Source organism: Penaeus vannamei, chromosome 27 (assembly GCF_042767895.1).
Source record: "Penaeus vannamei isolate JL-2024 chromosome 27, ASM4276789v1, whole genome shotgun sequence".
Classification (NCBI taxonomy): domain Eukaryota; kingdom Metazoa; phylum Arthropoda; class Malacostraca; order Decapoda; family Penaeidae; genus Penaeus; species Penaeus vannamei.
Window position 1 is genome coordinate 33,778,545 of NC_091575.1, and position 20,042 is coordinate 33,798,586.

General features: G+C 57.7%; 1 protein-coding gene across 4 annotated transcripts in view; it reads right to left on the reverse strand.

Annotated features, from left to right (window-relative positions):
• The window catches only part of LOC113814003 (collagen alpha-2(I) chain), a 97,686-nt gene that overhangs the window by 28,854 nt on the left and 48,790 nt on the right, over window positions 1-20,042 (reverse strand). For all 4 annotated transcript variants that reach the window (XM_070141237.1, XM_070141233.1, XM_070141234.1 and 1 more), the window contains one exon: window positions 10,912-10,962. The gene's annotated coding sequence lies outside the window, so the exon portion shown is untranslated. The remainder of the gene's footprint in view (window positions 1-10,911; window positions 10,963-20,042) is intronic.

Sequence of the window (20,042 nt, forward strand, 5' to 3'; positions counted from 1 at the left end):
TCCACCGTTCGGAGGGCGTGAGGGAGGGGGGAGGAGAAGGGGGGACGCAGCGGAGGGCATCGAGGGCACCGGAGTCGTCGTGCTATGAACTGCCTACATCGAGGGCGTCGAAGGGACTCCTGGGCGGCTTTGTGCATCGGTCGTCTGCGCCTCCTTCGGGAGATTAACTCTCATGGTCACCTTGCGCTTTTCCCCCATCGTCAAGCGCTTGATTAACACCAACGGAGAAGGAAAAAAAAAGAACAGGATAAAACACAAGAACAACAGCAGAGGAATGCACGTGGAAACAGAGGAGAGCAAGTGAAGAAAAAGAAGGAAAAAAAGAAAAGTCCGAGCGAGGGAACTGAGTGAGTGAGTGAGTGAGTGAGTGAGTGAGTGAGTGAGTGAGTGAGTGAGTGAGTGAGTGAGTCAGTGCGTGAGTGAGTGCGTGAGTGAGTGAGTGGCAGGCAAGGGAAAACACCCTCTCTCTCTCACGCCGACAAGAAAGGAGAGGAAGCTGCGAGCGAAGACAAAAAGCGAGGACGCCGAGAGGGGAAAAGAGGATGTCCCCCGCCAGAGTCAGTCCCTCCCTCCCTCCCTCCCTCCCTCCCTCCCTCCCTCCCTCCCTCTCTCTCCCTCTCTCTCTCTCTCTCTCTCTCTCTCTCTCTCTCTCTCTCTCTCTCTCCCCCCCCCCCCGAGCGGGCGGCGGCGGCGGGGACCCAGAGCGCACAAACCGGTCTCGAGCGTGGCCGAGGCGATGCCACCTGAGAGATCCTGCGCCTGGACGAGGAGGAGGAGGAGGAGGAGGAGGAGGAGGAGGAGGAGGAGGAGGAGGAGGAGGAGGAGGAGGGGGAGGAGGAGGAGGAGGAGGAAGAGGAGAAGAGAGACATATCCTCGCTCTCTCTCCCACTCCCTTTCCCTCTCCCTCTCCCTCTCCCTCTCCCTCTCTCCCTCTCCCTCTCCCTCTCCCTCTCCCTCTCCCTCTCCCTCTCCCTCTCTCCCTCTCCCTCTCTCCCTCTCCCCTGCAGCGCCTTCCCCACGAGCGACCACAAGCGCCGCCCCTGGAAGTGACGCGGGCGGCGGCGGCGGTCTGTTCGCTCGGGTGTTTCTGCCGCCCATTGTTGCTCTCCTCGGGCGGCCGACTCCTTCCGGCGGGACAGATCACATCCGGTCCCCGTGTGCGGGTGAGCGTATGTGCGTAGGGGAATGTGTGCGTGTGAGTGAGTGAGTGAGTGAGTGAGTGAGTGAGTGAGTGAGTGAGTGAGTGTGTGTGTGTGTGTGTGTGTGTGTGTGTGTGTGTGTGTGTGTGTGTGTGTGTGTGTGTGTGTGTGTGTGTGTGTGTGTGTGTGTGTGTGTTTGCGAATCTAGATCAGCGTCCATCACTGTGTAAAAAGTAAACAGAAGGAGAATGCGTCTCACTGTGTGCGCGTGTGCGTATAAATCTAGATATGCGTATGCGTGTGCGTGTCGCGTCCCCCCCCCCCCCGCCCCATCCCCTCACGCGGCCAGGCGTGTCCCGACGGCCCCGACGGCGTGACGCGGGCCGAGGGCTTCCTCCCGACGGCGGCGGCGGCGACACAGACCTCCCGCCTCCCTTCCTGGCCGACAGCGACGGCGCCTCGATTGAAGCGGCTCGCCTCCGCTTCGCCCTCCTCCTCCTCCTCCTCCTCCTCCTCCTCTCTCTCTCTCTCTCTCTCTCTCTCTCTCTCTCTCTCTCTCTCTCTCTCTCTCTCTCTCTCTCTCTCTCCTCCTCCTCCTCGCTTCTCTCGGCCGCCTCATCAGCGCCACAACTCCCTTCCTTCCCTTCCCCCCATCCTCCCAATCTTAAGTGACATTTTTCTTCCGATTTCCCTTCCGATTCATCTCTACAAGTCCCAATCCCCCTCCCCTCACCCTCACCCTAACCCCTTATCCTTCCCCCTCCACCCTTATCCTCCCCCTCCCCCTCACCCTAACCCTTTATCCTAACCCCTTCCCCCTTCACCCTCATCCTCACCCTCACCTGGGATTGTGCCGTAAGGTGAGGCGTTGTTGTGAGGGTAACGACACGCATGGTTGGTGATGCGGCGGGCAAGGGTGGGCGGGAGGAGGGGGAAGGGAGGTAAAGAGGGAGGAAGGGAGGTAAGGAGGGAGGAAGGGAGGGAAGAAGGGAGGAAGGAAGGTAAGGAGGGAGGAATGGAGGGAAGGAGGTAAGGAAGGAGGTAAGGAGGGAGGAAGGGAGAGAGGGAGAGTGGGTGGAGAGGAGGCAGGGAGAAGGGAGAGGAAGTACATGAAGAGGACAGGAAGAAGGGAAAGATGAAGGAGATTGAGACGATGTAGAGCGGAGTCAGAAGGAGAGGGGGAAGGCGAGAAAGGGAGAATGGGAGCGGGAGAAGGCAGGAGACGGAAAAGAAGGGAGGGAGACGGAAAAGAAGGGAAGGAGAGGGGACGGAAAAGAAGGGAGGGAGAGGGGACGGAAGGGAAGGAGACGGAAAAGAAGGGAGGGAGAGGAGACGGAAAAGAAGGGAGGGAGAGGGGACGAGGAGGGGAAGGGCGAGCACCCTGCCGCCTCACCTAAGCTACTTTCTCCCCCCAGGTGACTCATTGCCGCAGCTTCGCCCGTCATACCTCTCCTCCCCCCTCCCCTCCTGGCCTTCCCTCACCCCCCGTCCTGGCCTTCCCTCACCCCCCTCCGTCCTGGCCTTCCCTGCCCCCTGCGCAAATCGCCCAGTGCAATCTGAGTGCGTAATGGGATTCTTCACAAAGATGAAGAACCCCCGTGTGTGTGTGTGTGTGTGTGTGTGTGTGTGTGTGTGTGTGTGTGTGTGTGTGTGTGTGTGTGTGTGTGTGTGTGTGTGTGTGTGTGAGCGAGCGAACGAGCGCGCGTGCGCTATATTTACCCTCCGCGATACGCAAAGCTGATTCATTACCTCTTAGCTACGGCAAACTTGTTCCCTCTCCCCTCCCTGACCTCCCCCCCCCCCCCGCCCAACCGGCCCCCAGGGTCACGGCGCAGACAGTCAAGTCCTCATGGCAATCAATAGTCCCCATCCCCCCCATCTCCCCATCCCCCCCCCGCCTTCTGCCCCTCGCCCCTCGCCACCCCCCCCACCCGTGCCAAAGGCTCATAATAATTATCAGAGCTAATAAGTGCCTAAATGTCGCCTTCTGCACTTCGCCTCCGCACCCTCGCCGGCACCGCGCCCGTGACTCGATGAGGCGGGCGGGCGTGCGGGCGTGACCCACCCAGCGACGACACACACGAGCCCCGAACGCCTTCGTCTCTGGCGAGGATGGGCGGCGTCACTTCTCCTTCCCTTTAACCCTCTCGTTCGCTTTCTCGTTCTTGTTCTCCCTCTCAATTTTCCTCCACTTGTTCTCCTATCTCCCACTTCCCTCTCCTTACTCGCCTCTCTCTCTCTCTCTCTCTCTCTCTCTCTCTCTCTCTCTCTCTCTCTCTCTCTCTCTCTCTCTCTCTCTCCTCTCTACTCATTCTCCACCTTTTACCTCCCTCCCCCGCCCCTTCCTCCCTCGCAACGCCCGCCTCACAAACTAGAGCTCAGCAAGGGGAAACCTTACACCCCTCTCCTACAGACCGTCCCCCTACCACTATCCCTACCCCCGGTTCCTCCCTCCCAATCCCCCACACCCCATCTCCCCCTCCCTCTCTACTTCTCTCTCGCTTTCAATCCCTCCTACTCAATCTCCCCCCTCCCCCCTCTCACCTTTCTCTCACCCCCTCTCCTTCTTCCTACCTCTCCCTCCTCTCCTCTGCTCTCCTCCCTCTCCCTCCTCTCCTCTCCTTCCTTCACTTTCTCCCTCCTTCCTTCCTCTCTCTTCCTCTGCCTCACTCCCCCACCTTCCCTCCTGCCTCCTCCCCTCGCGTCAGCTCCTTTAGCCTGCGTGGGAGAGGAGGGGAGGAAGAGGGAGAGGAGGGAGAGGGGCAGGGGGAGAGCGCGGAGGAGGCTCGGCCGCCGCTGACTGACACTTGCAATAATCTGTGTGTGGGAACGGAGGCTACTCTCCCGGCGGACCACTTCATTACCCCGCCCGCCCTCCTCTCCTCTCCCTTCGTCCTCCTCTCCCCTCCTCTCCCTTCGCCGCCCTCTCCTCTCCTCCCTTTTCTACCCTCTCATTCTTCTTTCCACTTCCTCATACGCTATCTCACCTTCCTTTTTTTATCCTTCCACCTTCCCCTTCCTCTTCCTCTTCTTCCTCCTTTCTCCTTCCTCTCCCCTCACCCTTTTCTCACTGCCACCCCCTCTACCTGCCCTTCCCTCTCCCATCTCCCCTTTCCTCTTCTTCCTCCTTTCTCCTTCCTCTCCTCTCACCTCTTTCTCCTGCCCACCCCTCTACCTGCCCTCCCTCTCCCTTTCCCGTCTCTCTTTGCTACTCCTTTCCTTCACCCACATTCTTGCCACTCCCGCCTTCCCCTCTCCTCCTTCACCCTTCCTCTCCCTCCTCTCTCTCCCTCCCTCCCCTCCTCCTCCTTCGATCCCTCTCCTCCTCCCCTTCACCCTTCCTCTCCCTCCCTCTCTCCCTCCCTCCGCACACCCTTCCTCTCCCTCCTCCCTTCCCTTGCATCAGTCCATCCGCCTCCACCCACCTCCGGGCATCGCCATCCGACAGACGTCTGTGGCCCACGAATGTCACACCACTCTGTGCCGATTCCTCCTCTCCTCCCTCCTCCCCTCCTCCCTCCTCCCTCCCTCCCTCCTCTCCTCCCTCCCTCCCTCCTGCCTTCCCCTCTCCCTCCCTGTCCTCCGTGTTCTCTTCCTCTCTTCCTTCTCTTCCTCTTTTATTTCTCTTCCTCTTTTCCTTCTCTTCCTCGCCTCCTCCACAATCCTCCTCCTTGTCCTCTCCCTTTCCCCGTTTCATATCTCCCTTTTACTTCTTCCAGAGAATCACCCCCAAACCTATTTCGCCTCCCCTTTCCTCTCTCCCTCCCTTCCCCTCTGTTCCTCCCCTTAACCTCTCTTACTCTTCTCCCCTTGCTTATTCCCCTTTCCCCTCCACTTCTTCCCTTTCCTCTCTTTTACTTCCCCTTTCCCCCTTTCCCCCCTTCCCCCAAATTTTCCCTTCGAGTTCGTGTCAGCAACAACCCTTCCCCCTCCCCCTTTCGACAGCCGTCAGCCAATGCAGGGCGTCAGCAGGAACATCAGCAACGGCAGCAGAGCGTCGCCGAGGGAGAGGAGAGGGGGAGGGAGGGAGGGAGGGAGAAGAGAGGAGGGGAGAGAGAAACGGAAGAAGTGATGGCGAAGCAAAGGAGGGCAGACCACCACTCGCTACATAAAACACGCACACACACACACACACACACACACACACACACACACACACACACACACACACACACACACACACACCCTGATAGCCCGCAGGTAAGAATATCCCAGCGATCAGGGAGGGAGATAACAGCCCGTGTCGCAGGCCCTTTTTACTGAAGCCGCACCCCCTCCCCCTCACCCCCTCCCTCTCCCCCCCACCCCCTCTGACGACAGAAGGGAGAGGGAGGGGGGGGAGATAAGAAGATAAACATGAAGGGAAGGGAGGGGAAGAGAGAGTGAGGGCGAGAGAGAGAGATAAAGGGGAGAGGGAGAAAGTGAGGGCGAGGGAGAGAGTGAGGGCGAGAGAGAGAGATAAAGGGGAGAGGGAGAAAGTGAGGGCGAGAGAGAGAGAAAGGGTGAAGGGAGTGGGAGAAGGAGAAGGAGAAGGAAAGGGAGAGGCAGAAGGGAGGCAGAGAGATAAAAGGAAAGAGGGAAGGGACAGAGAGGAGGAGGATTTGGAAGAGACAGAAAGAGACGGGAAGTAATCAGGGAGAAGATATGACGTATAAGAAAGAGAAAAACAATAACTAGAGCAAGAGTTAAAACGCAAATATGAGGAAGGGAGAAGGGAGGAGCAATATCTTGTAAAAAAGGGGATACCTAAAAACGCGGAAGGGTGGGGGTGGCGGGGGACAAGGGAACTGAAGCGAGAAAGACGGAAAAAGGAGAAGGGGAGGGGGAGGGAGGGAGGAGTGGTAGGGGAAGGGGAGGGAATGGGGTAGGGGGAAGAGGGATGGAATGAGGGTAGGGAAAGGGAGGGGAGAAGGGGAAGGAGGGAGAGGTGAGGGGGAAGGAGAGGGAGGAGAAAGGGGAGGGATTGGGTGGTAATAAAAGGTGAAAAAGTGGGGAGGGAGGGAAAGAGGAAGCAAGACAGTGGATGAGGAAGTACGACGGAGCACGAGCGAGAGGGAAAGAGCAGGAGGAAGCGACAGAAACAAGGAGGAAGGAATAACAAAGGGGGGGGATGAAGAGCAACAGGAGTGAGAGGTAGGGTGAAATAGTAAGAGGGAGAAGGAAAATGACGGAGAGGAAGGACGAACGAGTGAGAGGAAAGAGGGGAAGGAGAGAGCGAAAGTGAGAGGAGAGAGAGAGAACGAGTGACAGGATGGAGAGAGGAGATAGGGAGAGAGGGAGAGCAGACACAGAGAGAGCGAGAGAGAGGGAGGAAAGGGAGGCAAGGGAACGGGAGCCGGCCGGAGGAGGAGGAGGAGTAGGAGGAGGCGGCGGCGCTCGTCACATTGAGCTCCGCGGGAGGTGCCAGGCAGAGGGCAGGGAGGTGAGAGGCAGAGTACGGGACCGCCGCCATGGCTGCCCGCCGCGCGCTGCTCACTTATCGCTCTTTTATCCACACTTTCGGAGGGCCAGGGCAGGGCGGTCCCGGGGGCGCCGCCGGGGGCTCCCCGCGCCCTCGGACACTGCTCGGGCGGGGAGATGGGGGGGGGGGTTGGAGGGGAGGAAAAGAGGAGAGAGAGAGGAAGGCAAGGAAGAAGGGAGAAGGGAGAAGGGAAGAGGAAAAAGGGGCAAGGAAGGGGAGTAGGGGTAGCAGAGGAGGAACGGGGAAGGGGAAAGGAGAAGGAAGAAGGGAGAAGGAAGAGGGGAAAGGGGAGGGAGGGAGGGAAGGGGAGAGGAGAGGGAAAGGGGGAGCTCGATAAAGCGCGTCGGAGCGGCGAATTGGCAGTCGCGGTTGACGCCCTCTCTACGTGCCAGCTACCCGGGGAGGAGGGAGGAGGGGAAGGAGAGGGGGAGGACGAGGAGAAAGGCAAAGACGAAGGAAGACGGGGAAGAAACGACGGACGAGGAAGAGGAGGAGGAGGGATAGAGACAAGAGAAGAGGAGGAGGAGGGATAGAGACAAGAGAAGAGGAGGAGGAGGGATAGAGACAAGACAAGAGAAGAGGAGGAGGAGGAGGAGGAAGAGGAAATGAACAGGACATCACGAAGAAAACAAAACAAAACAAAAAAACAATAACATATCCTGTCGAAATCTAGGCAATTAACGGTCAATACGTCTCAGTGAACGTCGTGACCCAAGGAAGGACGCGACCCGACCCCTCCCCACACCCCCACCCCACCCCCACCCCAACTCACGAGGGGAAAACACCTGCTCTTCATACCCTCCCCCCCTTAATGCCCCCTCTCCCCTCCCCCCTCCCCATGTCATGCATTGGGGAGGAGGGGGAGAGGGAGGGAGAGAGAGGAAAACAGAAGAGGAGAAAAAAAAGATGAGGAATGAGATGGAAGAAGAGGAGGAAGAAGAGGAAGAGGAAAACAATAAAATAAGAGAAAAAAAAGTTGAGGAAAGCGATGGAGAAGAGGAAGAGGAGGAAGAAGAGGAAAACGATTAATAAGAACAATAACAAAAATAGAAGAACAAGAAGACCAAGAAGGGCGCACGCGACGCCGCCCCACGACGCCCGCAGAGCGACGCGGAAGGCGCGGGCGCCGCCGATCAGCCGCACATCCGGCCGCGCGGAAGCGATGGGCTCGGGCGGCCCTGGGAGCGCCGCTCGCCTTCTCACGCCCCGGCGCTGGGCACGTGCGGGGGGCGGGGGGAGAGGGGGGGGTCGAAGGGGTCGCGGGCGGGCGGGCGGGCGGGCGGGCGGCTTCTGGGGTGGTCGGACGGATGGGTGGGAGAGGGAGGGAGGAAGGCAATGAAGGAGGGAGGGAGGGAGGGAGGGAGGGAATGAAGGAGGGAGGAGGAAGGAAAGTAGAGTAATGAAGAAAGAAGAAAGAGGAGAGAGAAGGGAGGAAGGAATGAATGAAGGTGTGAGGGAAGGAGGAAGGAAAGTAGAGTAATGAAGGAAAGAAAAGAGAAAAGAGAGAAAGGAAGAGAGAAGAGAAGAGAGAGGAGCGAGCTCGGGGAAAGCGAGATGGGCGGCCGAGAGGGAAGCCGGTGGGCGGGGCGGAAGGAAGGAAGGAAAGACTCCCAGAGCAGCTGAGATGGGGCGAAGAGACCGCCGTTGGAGACCACCCCGCCGGGTTTCTCACTCACTCACTCACTCGAAGGAAAAAAGTAAGAAAGAAGAATGAAAGGAGAACGAGAGAGAAAAATAGAAGAGAAGGAGAGAGAGACCTAAAGAGAAATTGAAAAAGAAAGAAAGAGAAAGAGAAAACTAAAAAAAGAGAGGGAGAGAGAGAGACCGAGAGAGAAATATAAAAAAAAGAAAAGAAAGAAAGAGAAAGAGAAAACTAAAAAAAAGAGAAAGAGAATAAGAAACAATGATAAGAGAGAGAGAGAGAAAAGATGAAAAGCCACGAGGCCAACCCCATCAGCTGGATGCAAATGAGCATTTAAAGGAACGGGCTCCTCCCCCCCCCCCCCTCGCGACGCTGACACTCGACACCGCCAAGGACCCCGGCCTACGGGTTGCATTGGGAGGGGGGGAGGGGGGAACTGGGGGGAAGGGGGGGAGGGGAGGGGATTTGGAGGGAGAGGAGAGGGAGAGGGGATTTGGAGGGAGAGGGGAAGACTAGGGGTGGGGGGGGGAGGGGATTTGGAGGGGGAGGGAAGGGTATTGGGAGGGAGAGGGGAGGGATTTGGGGAGGGGTGGGTATTGGGGGAGAGGGTGGGTATTGAGGGAGGGTTGGGTATTGGGGGAGAGGTGGGTATTGGGGGAGAAGGGTGGGTATTGGGGGAGAAGGGTGGATTGGGGGGTAAGGAGGTGCCGTTAGGGGGAGAGGGAGGGTGGGTATTGGGGGGTAAGGAGAGTGCCGTTAGGGGGAGAGGGGAGGGCATACTAGGTAGAATGAAGGGCATTGGGGGGAGAAGGGTAGGCATACGGGGGTACAGAAAAGTGGTGAAAGGGTATAGGGCCAAGTCAGTAGGGGGAGAGGACCAGGGGCTAAGCAGGTAGGGGGAGATGGTACGAGAGAACAGACGGGAGAGAGTGGGAGAGGGAAAAGGGTAGTGAAAAGGGCGAGTAGGAAAGCAGAAAGGATACAGGGTAAGGAGAAAGGATAAGATAATAGAATGACCCAAAGACAAGCATAAATCAAAAACAGTAGAACAGAAAAACAAAAAAAAAACTAACCCCCAAACCTACCCAACCCCCATCTCACCCCCAACCCATCCCACCCACCCCCCCAAAAAAAAAAAACACTCACCCATCTAATCTCTATCTCCCCACTCCATTCGGACTCCCAAGGTATAAACACCGCATCCCGTGGGAACAGGGTGCACTCTCTCTCTCTCTCCCTGGGTCCGGGGCGCTCGTGCACTCTTTGTTCTCTCCTCCTCCTCCCGCGTCCACACAGCCTGTACAAGGTCGCGCACGCTGCCTAGCAAGGTAACACACTCACTTTCCAACCGGTATCAAAGGGAGGAGGGAGAGGGAGAGGGAGAAGGAATGGGAGAGGGGAGAGGGAGGAGGGATAGGGAGAGGGAGAGGGAGGAGAAGGAGAAGGAGAAGGGATAGGGAGAGGGAGGAGGGAGAGGGAATGGGAGGAGGGAGGAGGGAGAGGGGAGAGGGAGAGGGAGAGGGAGAGAGGGGAGAGGGATAGGGAGAGGGAGAAGGAGGTGGAAGAGGAAAGAAGGAGAAAGAGAAGGAGAATGAAAAGGAGTGAGAGAAAGAAGAGAAGAGAAGGCAGAACAGGGACACAGGGAGGATGACGGAGGCGAAGGAGAGTGGAGTGAAAGGGAAAGGGAATCTGGCGAGAAGTTCCCAATATACCATTAACCCATAAAAAAAAAAAAAAACTTGTTAAAAAAATCACCTGCATGAGAACCTGACTTCCTTTTGTCTTGGCGCTGTGTGGGCCTGCTGGACTCCCCCTCCCCCCCCGCTCCCTCTCCTCACCCCTCCTTCCCCGTTCTTACCTCTTCCTTATTCCTCCTCCCTCCGCCATCCTGCATCCTCAATCCTCTCCTCTCTATCTATCTATCCATCCTTCCTTCCTACCTTCCTTTCCTTTCCTTCCATCCCCCATCCCATCCCATCCCATCCCATCCCATCCCATCCCATCCCATCCCATCCCATCCCATCCCACCTACCCACCCCATCCCATCCCATCCCATCCCATCCCATCCCACCCCCTCCCTCCTCCCCCTCCCCTCCTCCCGCATCTCGCCGACCTTTCAAAATTTCCCGGAATAGACGTCAGCAAAGAGCGACATGTTGAACTTTCGTCCCCCGAGCGTCAGCATTTCAGGTCGCCCCCCCCCCGTCCCCCACCCCATGAAGGATGGTAGGAACGGGAACCTGGAATACCGCTGGCCATGGTAGAGATGGCTGACGAGTGTCTGACGAATGACTGACGAAAAAGGTTGATGAATGGTAAAACGCGTGGTAGATGAGTGGAAGACTGGTTACAGACGAGTGGTTGACGAAAGGTTGATAAATGGTAGACGAGTAATAAACGAGTGATAGAGGAGTAGTTGAAGAGAGAGAAATGAGTGGTTGACGAAAGGTTGACGAATGGTAGACGAGTAATAGACGAGTGATAGAGGAGTAGTTGACGAATGGTGGACAAGTAACAGCCCAGTGGTTCATGAATGGTAGACGAGTGACAGACGAATGCTAGTACAACCGCTGTGAAACCCCGAGCGATAAACCGATACCCTCCTGCATTCACGATGACGCAATGAATGGAGCGAGTGACACAACGCGAGAAAACACGTCAAAGCTCACCTTAAGTCTAGGCGGGGATTACCCTGGCAGTTCTCATGCCATCATTACATCCTGGAAAGAGAGGGGAAAAAATAACGTTAGTAATGATCATTTTCCCTGCAACGTTTAGATCACTTATCGTATAACAGTAAATATATTCTAAATCTAATATAGGTAAACATAACTGCCCTGTCACATCCACACTGTTTAGAGGGTAATAATATGCAAGAGAATAGCATCTCTCTTGCATTAATGTCAGACAAGAAGACGAGGAATGGAAATCCTCTGGCTATTAATAAAACATCATGTCACGATGGACGTAAAACCAGTAACGTGTACACAAAGATGACAAGGAATCATGTCATGACATAGCAAATGAATATAAAACTTTACCCTTCTCCCCCCCAAAAAAATATGTTAATATGTACAGGTAAACACAAAACACAACCGCAAAACAACAGTTATATATCGAACAAGCACCATATATTATAGTCCAATAGAATTATTGATAGTTGGGCACCAGACGACCGTTCATTACGCAATAACGACCATCCTGATATAGAGCAACAAGTGGCACGGTCTACAGATCGAGAACCGTATATAAAAATATAAAAAATAATCCAGATTTACGTTTTACTACGATATTCCATTTCCTATAATTGTCATAGTCATGGTATTTGGTGTTGATATATTTACAATAGTCACGCACGTATATACTGTGTCATTTTTCCGTGTATTCTGAACGTCGACTCCAGTAATGCAACGCTGGCGCATTCGGTGAATTGGTTTCGAACACTGTGCATTCGAGCGTACAATTTTGCTTGCCTGTTTGGCCTGCCAGCCTGCTTTACCAGTAGACCCTCTCCTTGCGTCACCGCCTGCCTCCCCCCTCCTCCCTCCTCTCTCTCCCTCTCTCCATCACCTTCCCCCTTCCCCCTCCCCCCCCCCCTCACCCGTGAGAGCCAAGCGCGGTGCCGCCGTAGAGACAGACAGGTCCCGTCGCCGCCGCCCTTCCCTCCCGTGTGTACTGATGCAAGCCAACTCGTCCACTCGGGGCCGCATGCCAACATCCGACCGACCGACCGACCGACCAACCGACCGACCGACCGACCGCAGCCGACGCAATGCTCGACGAGAACCCGCACTTTGTGTCGCTTGTGATTTTTCACGCTGTCGCTCACGGCCCCGCGGCCTCCCCGGGCCTCCGAGCCTTCGCCTCTTCAGGTCGGATCGATGGCCCTCGAGGAGTCCCCTGCGAGCCCCACGGCGCCCCCGGCTGCGGTCCCTCTTGGCCCTCCAACAGCCCATAATTACCTCCCCTGCCAGCCCCTACTAGCCTCTTAAGCTACCTCCCAGACTATCCCGACAACGAAAAAATAGCAAACGTGTCACGTGTCCTCTCACTACCCTAAAAACCTCGCCCAGTCCGGCCAACACTCCCCCCCTCCCCCCTTCGGCGAATTCGCAGCTCACACGAAGCTCCCTCTCACGTCCCCCTTCTGCTGTCGTCACCCACGTGTTGGCTAGCGAGGGTGGGGGAGGGGGAGACGCATCCACTTTCCCGCAACAAAGAAACGCGGCCTTAAAAGAAGGGCGTTGCGCTGCATATACACTCGCGAATTTCGTAGTTCGCCTGTACCTGCTCGGGGCCGCTGTTCGCGAATCCCTCTCATTCTCCTCCGAATGCAGACACAGACGAATAAAAGACGCATCGCACTCGTAACAGACCGGTAGAGAAATCGTCAGATATCCAAAATTGCAAAAAAGAGCATAGAAGGAAAAGATACAAAACAATAAAGAAAAAGAAAAAGGAATACTTTTTAGACAAAAAAGGAAGACATTTACGAAACGCGGTCACTGACCCTCCCCCTCTCCTCCTCCTCCTCCTCCTCCTCCTCCTCCTCCTCCTCCTCCTCCTCCTCCTCCTCCTCCTCCTCCTCCTCCTCCTCCTCCTCCTCCTCCCTCAAGACAAAACACGGTGATTCGCCAACGAGGGAGACCCATGACAAGAGCAGGTGGATGGGGCAGAGTCATGAATGTTCCCAGAAGAGAGGGCAAGGGAGATCTGAAGGGAGGGGATGGAAGTCGAAAAAAATGGGGGGAAGGGGGGAAAGGAGCAGAGATGGGGGATAGGGTGGACAATGTGGGAAGTAGGGAAAGGGGGTAGGGAGTAGGGAGCAGAAGGGTGGTGTGGGCAGGGAGAAAGGGAAGCGGGGTGGAAGGGAAACAACAGAAGCAGCGAGGGAAAGAAGCAGGTGGCAGGCTGAGAAGGTAATGGGCTCAGCCTGGGACGGGAAACGGAAGCAGGGGAAGCGGGCGAGAAGTGCCAGCGAGCGAGTGCCTGACCTCCAGTGCCTCCGCGATTATATCTCGGCCTAAGTTAGCGGAATGGTCACGTGATCTGTGCGCCGGGAGGTCGAGACACGACCCGACGGGAGGCGGCGGCGCGGAGGGCGTGGTTCGGTTTCGCGGAAGACGTCTTGGGCGTGATAAAACACCTTTCGGGCGGGCGGGCGGGTGTAGTGTGGCGTTGGAAGTGGACGGGGGAGGGAGGGCGGGGGGGCGGGCGTCGGGTGTGCGCGTGAGGAGAAAGTCGCGGAGGTGTGGCGGTGTCAGTGGCGGAGGAGGCTCGGCGTCTTCCCACGAGTCCCCCTCAGCCTCTCCGCTCGCCCCGCCCGCCACGCCCACACAACTGGACATACGCACGATCCCGCCGCCCGCCATCCCGCACGCGGCGCCTTCTCTCTACCTGGCCATGTGGAAAGGCTCCGTGCCACTCCCCGCGGCACCCCCGCGCCAGGGAAACGGGCGGCGCGACACGACTTTCCTTCCCGGCGTTGCGCAGCCGCCCTTCCCGCCCGACTTGTGTCTGCATCCCGACGCGACGACCCGACAGCTGCACCGAACAGCAGGGGAGGGGGGAGGAGGGCACTGAGGGCGACGCAGCAGGAGGGAAGGAAGCGTCCGCAATCCAAACAGAAGGAGGGCAGCTCGGGGGCGCCGGGCCGGGCAAGGGTCGAGTCCCCCGCGCCCTCCGCCGCCTTTGTTCCGCCGCCCAGCGCCGTGCCCACGAGCGGGCGTCCGGCCGTGAGCGATGGGCCAGCGGAATCCGGGGCGGCGAAGGGCGAGCGGCCGCGACTCGCCAGGTGCGCGGGCGGCGGCGAGAAATCCCGAGGCATTCACTTCCCGCGCCGTCACTCTTACATTCCGATCGCGCTCAAGCAGCGGTTTACACATCCTATCCTACCCCACCCCACCCCATCCCACCCCCGCCTCTCCGCCTTACATCTTCCAGCCCCTTCCCCTCCCCAGAAACATCCTCCAGCCCCGCCCCCTCCTCTTGCCAACCTGACGCTCAGCCCCAGGAGGCAAGAGGAAAGCCCCGACCGACGCCCTTCCACCCACCCACCCACCATCCCCTTCCCCCTTCCCCAACCCCCCTCCCCCTTTCCACTCCAGCGCCCACGGATCTCCCCAGCGCGGGCGTAGCAGCTTGCGGGCGAAAGCGAGAGCTTCACCAACACCCACGCTTCAGTTCGCGGCACCGCTCGGCACGCAAATGGCCCACGGGTGCCCACGAGGAACAGCAGCAGCAGCAGCAGGCGGGGGATACGCACACTCGCCTGCCGAAGCCACAGGTCGCCGACGCCCGCCCGCCCGCCCGCCCTCGCCCGCTCCCGAACGTGACGAGCGGGAAGGGGGTGGGGGAGAGGGGTGCGGGGGTTTACTTTCATGCGGCGGCGACGTGCAGCAACGGTACCCGGCCCCGGAGGTACCTCTGCCACGCCGCACTCTTCCACCCGCCTCTTACCCCGGGGTGAGTCGAGGGGCTGGAGGAGGGGGGAAGGGGGAGGTAGATCGCCAATCCCCGGCATTCCCCCCGAATGGCATCACGTAAGGACCGTGCGCCCGCGAGCGATCTCAGAGACGCCGTAATTGCCCCGCACTCCTCGCAGGTGTTCCGCGCCGTCGGTCCCGCGAGCAGCGAGTCCCCGGGCGAGGGTCGCGCCGGCCGGATCGGTCCTCCCGGGGAATCGCCGCCTCGGAGAGGACGGCGGCGACGCGCGGCAGCCAGACAGGTGCTTGGCACTCCCGCCTCGGTGCGCCCCTACCTGCCCGTCCTGGCCCTGGCACCTTTCTCGGCCGCAACGCCGTCGCAGGTTGCCATAGACGGTGCTCTACCTGGGCCGCGTGCCCCCCTCGCCCCTCCCTCCCTCGGCCCCGCTGCCCCGACCGGCCCGGCGAGCGCCCCGCAGGAGCAGCTCCTTCCTCCTCCATTCAGGGACTTCAGCGCGGCCGAAGCGGCAGGAAGCGCCGGGGGGAGGGGCGGGGGGAGGTTAAATGCTCGGAGTGGGCGTTGGAGACGACACGAGGGGCGGGGTACGCGGGGTGGGGGGGGGGGGTCTCGGCCGCCCCTGCTTCACCTTCTCTGTCGCTCGAGTCGCGGCCGAGTCTAGCCGCTCCGTGACGTCATCACCCAGCTGTTGCTAGTGATGACGTCAGCGCCAGAGATGACGTCACACGCAACAAAGCCTCGCAGCCCCGAGCGGCGCTTAGTATTTAAGACACGAGAAGCGCCGACGCCCCGCCCCCTCCTCGCCTTCCGCACGGCACCTCCCGCGCCGCAAAAAGCCACTCGCGACTCTGGACGAGCGACGCGTTTCGTAGCAACAAGGAAACATTTGCGCGGCGGCCGCTGCCACGAGGACGCCCTCGCGCGGCACGGCGGCGCCGGGAAACGTTTCCACGGCGCGCCGGAGGACACGCTCGCTGCCAACACGAGCACAACACACGCGCGACCACGGACTTCTATTGGCAACGCCGTCGCTGCCGAAGCTCAAAACGAGACCTACGACTCCTACTACCTCCGCCACTACTACTACTACAAACAGTGATTCAAGGGCCTTAAAACTCCTATCGTATACTAATACTACCACTATAATCTGAGCCGTAACATAAAAACTCCTAAAAACATCACAAAACAAATACAATTCACACCCACAACAAACAAAACGCCATATAACCCCCACAACACCAAACAAATAAATAAATAAAACAAATAAAGAAATAACCAGACAAATATATAACCAAACAAAAAAAGTAAATAAACGAACCCCCCCCCCCCCCCGCCCGCGACACCTCGAGAACACCTGCGTTCGCCATTACGCAATTGCGATGCTGTGCCCGAGCAGGTAGGAATCCCGACGCCAGGTAAGTGGGACGTCTTCCGCTCCCTCGCTTCCTTCGCTGCGTTTCATGCACCGAAGGATGGGAGACAAGACGGGGGGCGGAAGGAGGGAGGAGGGAGGAGGGAGGAGGGGGAAGAGGCAGAGGGGGGAAGAGGCAGAGGGTGGTGGAGGGAGGGAGGAGGGGGAAGAGGAAGAGGAAGAGGGTGGAGGAGGGGAAGAGGAAGAGGGTGGAGGAGGGAGGGAGGGAGGGAGGGAGGAAGGAGGAGGGGTGTTGGAGAGGCTGATGAAGGAGGGAGGAGGAGGGATATCAGAGATAAACATCCATGTACGACTTTTGTTGTCGCTGCTTCATATCAATTTCGTGGCACAGCAATAAGGGCGCCGGCAGAACGACAACCGAATCCCAAGCAAGGGAAGCCCAGCCTCGTCGGCTCGGAGTCCCGCCCGGAGCCTCCGTTCCTCCAGCCCTCCGAGGACGAGGCTGGAGTGGAGGCTGAGGCTGGCGAGCGAGCGAGCGAGAGCACTCCCGGGGACAATGCACGAGGCGGCCGAGCGGCGAGCAGCGGAGCCCAGAGCGGAAATGCTCACATCCTGGCTAGACGGGGAGACACACACACACACGCACCGACCGACCGCCCGACCCCGGCTCCCAGTGCGTACCCCCGCCGCCCTACCTCCGCTTCCCTCCCTCCCTTCCCCATCACGCCCACCCACTTCTTCCCGTTCACACGCCCTGTCCTCCTCCTCCTCCACTACCACCTGCTCCACCTCCACTTCCTCCTCCTCCTCCACCACCACCACCACCAACACCACCACCTCTACCTCCACCTCCTCCACTACCACATCCTCCTCCACCTCCCTACCAACACCCACCCACCCACCTCCCTACCTCCGGCTCGCCCCCAAACGCCCACGAGTGTCAAACGAGCTGTAGCACAGGGAGCCACAGAGGCAGGGGGAGGGCAGGGGAGGTAGGGAGGGGGAGGGGGATATGAGGGAGAATACGCCCTGGCAATGAGGTGGAAATCAGAGCTGCTGGCTGGCTGGGCGGCGCTCACTTCCTTCACCCTCGGGCCTCGTGATAACGCCGCGACCCACGCTGATACCCAGCCCACTCCGGCCCACCCCAACAGTTACACCGCGTCCCGATCCCACCTCAATCCTATTCCTGTCACTTCTCCCACTACTTCTCCCTCTCCCTCTCCCTCTCCCACTCCCACTCCCTCTCCCTCTCCCACTCTCTCTCTTCCACTCCCCCTCCCTCTACCTCTCTCTCTCCTTCTCCCTCTCCCACCCCCAACCATGCCCCAAACCCCATCCCTCCCACATCTCACATCATCTCAAGAGGAGTATCTCCTTCCCATCCTTTCTTCTCTTCTCTTCTCTTCTCTTCTTCTCTTCTCTCCTCCTTCTCCTTCTCCTCTTCTTCCCTCGCTCGTACCTCTTTCATAATGAGTTCGGGAAAGCGCGCCCGACGCCCACCGCCAGCGTGACTTGGAAGCGATAAAGGGAGGGCGATTTGGGACAGATATTGGACACGGGGGCTTCTGGTGGGGCCCGGTGCGTCTCTCCTTTCTCTCTCTCCGTTTCTTTTTCTTTCTCCTTCCTTTCCTTTTTCGTTTCTTTTTCGTTTTCTTTCTCTCTCTTTCCTTTCCCTTTCCTTTTCCTTTTCTTTCTCGTTCTCTCTTTTCTGGTTCTCCCTCTTCCTCTTCTTTCTTTCCCTCTATCTCATTCACTCTTCCCTCTCTTTTCACTCTTTTCCCTATCCTCCACCTACTCCCCTCCTTCTTGAACTCTTTCTCAATTCCCTTCCCCTTTCCCTTTCCACCTCCCTCTTCCTCCAACCCTTTCCAACCCCCACCTTTCCCCACCTTTCCCCCCCCCTCACCCCTCACCCCCCTTGTCCATCAACTCCACCAACCGCGAATGACGCCATCACCGCGAATGACGTCATCACCGCGAACACGTGAGGAAGGAAGCCAATCTAGTTACTCTCTCGCACACGCACGCACGCACGCACGCACGCACAGATACACACACACACACACTCCACACTCTTTTCCGCGAAGCATTCACCCTCGATGTTTCTGGCAAGGGTGATTGCAATAACAAAGCGGCCGTTTTTACCTCGATCTTTATTTGTATGTTTGTTTACTCGGTCGTTGTAATCATCATATTCATTACATCAACAATGATCATCACTGTCCTTGTTATCATCCTTGTTATCCTCCTCCTCCTCCTCCTCCTCCTCATCATCATCATCATCATCATCATCATCATCATCATCATCATCATCATCATCATCATCATCATCATCCTCATCATCATTATCAATCATCATCATTATCATCATCATCATCTATATTACTATTACTTTACAACGTCATCTATGAACTATGAATATGAAGGACGGGGGAGCGAAAGGAGAAGATTAAAAGAAAAGAAAGGAGGGAAAGAGAGAGAGAGAGAGAGAGAGAGAGAGAGAGAGAGAGAGAGAGAGAGAGAGAGAGAAGAGAAGAGATATGAGAAGAGGAGAGAGATGAGAAGAGATAGAGATAGAGATAGAGATATATAGATAGATAGGTAGAGAGAGAGAGAGAGAGAGAGAGAGAGAGAGAGAGAGAGAGAGAGAGAGAGAGAGAGAGAGAGAGAAGAGAAGAGAAGAGATATGAGAAGAGGAGAGAGACGAGAAGAGAGATAGAGATATATAGATAGATAGGTAGAGAGAGAGAGAGAGAGAAAGAGAGAGAGAGAGAGAGAGAGAGAGAGAGAGAGAGAGAGAGAGAGAGAGAGATAGGAGAGACAGAGAGAAAGAGAGACAGAGAAAGAGAGGGAGAGGAAACAGATGGAGAGAGTTCTGGCGAAGATGGGGAGGAGGGAGGAGGGAGGAGGAAGAGATACGCAACAGTACATGACTCATACAAAGAGCGCAGGCGGACCAGGACAGGCGGAGGGAGGGGGGGGGGTTGTACGACGCGTAAGAAATTGGAGGAGGAATAGGAAGAGGTGGAGGTGGAGGAGGAAGAGGAGAAGAAGATGAAGATGAAGAAGAAGAAGAAGAAGAAGAAGAAGAAGGAGGAGGAGGAAAAGGATAAGGATAAGGAGAAGAAGAAGAAGAAGCCAAAGCAGAAGCAGCAGAAGATGAAGAAGAGGGGGAGGAAAGCCATATTAAGGAGCGAATCAAAGTCACCGGACAGCTGCATTGTTGTTTACAGAGGTACGCTCGCGCTCCTGACCTAACAAGGAACGGCGGAAAAGTTCAAGGAAAGAGAGGAGAGGTGAGGGGGAGAAGGAGAGGAGGGGAGAGGAGAGGAGGGGAGAGGAGAGGGGAGGAAAATAGATTAGATGAGATAAAAGGAGAAGAGGGGAGAGGGAGAAGGATTGGGAGAGGAGAGGGAGAAGGATTGGGAGAGGAGAGGGAGAAGGAGAAGAGGGAGAGAGGGAGAAGGATAAGAGGAGAGGGAGAGGGAGAATATGGAAAGGGAGAGGAGATGAAAGGAGAGGAGAGGGAGAGGAAAGGAGAGGGAGGGAGAGGACAGCGAGGGAGGAGTAAACCCAAAAGCGAGCACCAGGAGCAAAACGCACCCAAAGACACGCAAGACAAGACACCCACGACAGCGAGAGAGCGCAGGAGGGAGGGAGGGAGAGAGGGAGCGCAAGAGGGAGAGAGGGAGCGCAGGAGGGAGGGAGGGAGAGAGGGAGCGCAAGAGGGAGGGAGGGAGGGAGGGAGAGATGTAGCGCAGGAGGGAGGGAGGGAGGGAGAGAGGGAGCGCAGGAGGGAGGGAGACAGGGAGAGAGGGAGCGCAAGAGGGAGGGAGGGAGAGAGGGAGAGAGGAGCGCAAGAGGGAGAGAGCACAGGAGGAAGGGAGGGAGAGAGGGAGCGCAAGAGGAAGGGAGGGAGACAGGGAGAGAGGGAGCGCAGGAGGGAGGGAGGGAGAGAGGGAGCACAGGAGGCAGGGAGGG